An 826-nucleotide genomic window follows, 5' to 3' on the forward strand; every position below is an offset into this window, starting at 1 on the left:
TGTGAGTGTGTGTGTGTGTGTGTGTGTGTGAGAGAGAGAGAGTGTGTGTGTGTGTGTGTGTGTGTGTGTGTGTGTGAGAGAGAGAGTGTGTGTGAGAGAGTGTGTGTGTGTGTGTGTGAGTGTGTGTGTGTGTGTGTGTGTGTGTGTGTGTGAGTGTGAGTGTGAGTGTGTGTGTGTGTGTGTGAGTATGTGTGTGTGAGTATGTGTGTGTGAGAGAGAGATTCAGCAGAATATGATCTGATACAGTCCGTCTCTCAGTGACTGTGATATAAAATCCTCCAGACTGAAATAATCCAGGAGTTCAGCTCCAAACGTCAGTTTCATTCATCTCAGTCGGGCCGTTGGACAACCAGTGTTTCGTTCAGACGTCTGCGGTGCGTCACACGACAAAATTCCAGTTCTTACTGGAGAGAAAACAGATCCTGTTAAACTCAGGCTCAGGTCAGGTGTCACTGTACGTTTTCTTTGTCACTTTCTCAGAGTTTTTAATGAAAGGTGTTATCATGAACACATCTCAGAAAAGTAGTAGCTGGATCTGTCAGAGTTTTTGAGGTTAATGACATCAGACACTACAGGTGAAACCATTGTGTGATTCCTGCACTGCTCAGCTCAGAGGTTTCGGTCTCTTCTCTCAGTCTAGTGGACAGAAAACATCCAAAGAGTTGCTTTTATGGCACTCTCTGTAGATTTCAATCTTTAAATATTTTTTTCTCTTACAACAGCAAACGTTACAGTTTTATTCCTCTCTATATTCTGAAGGTTTGTTCATATTTCATTCACACTGATTTATGCAACATTTTACTCCTAAAAACATGGTGAAAATGTG

Source organism: Sinocyclocheilus grahami, unplaced genomic scaffold (assembly GCF_001515645.1).
Source record: "Sinocyclocheilus grahami isolate Dianchi unplaced genomic scaffold, SAMN03320097.WGS_v1.1 scaffold1386.1, whole genome shotgun sequence".
Classification (NCBI taxonomy): Eukaryota; Metazoa; Chordata; class Actinopteri; order Cypriniformes; family Cyprinidae; genus Sinocyclocheilus; species Sinocyclocheilus grahami.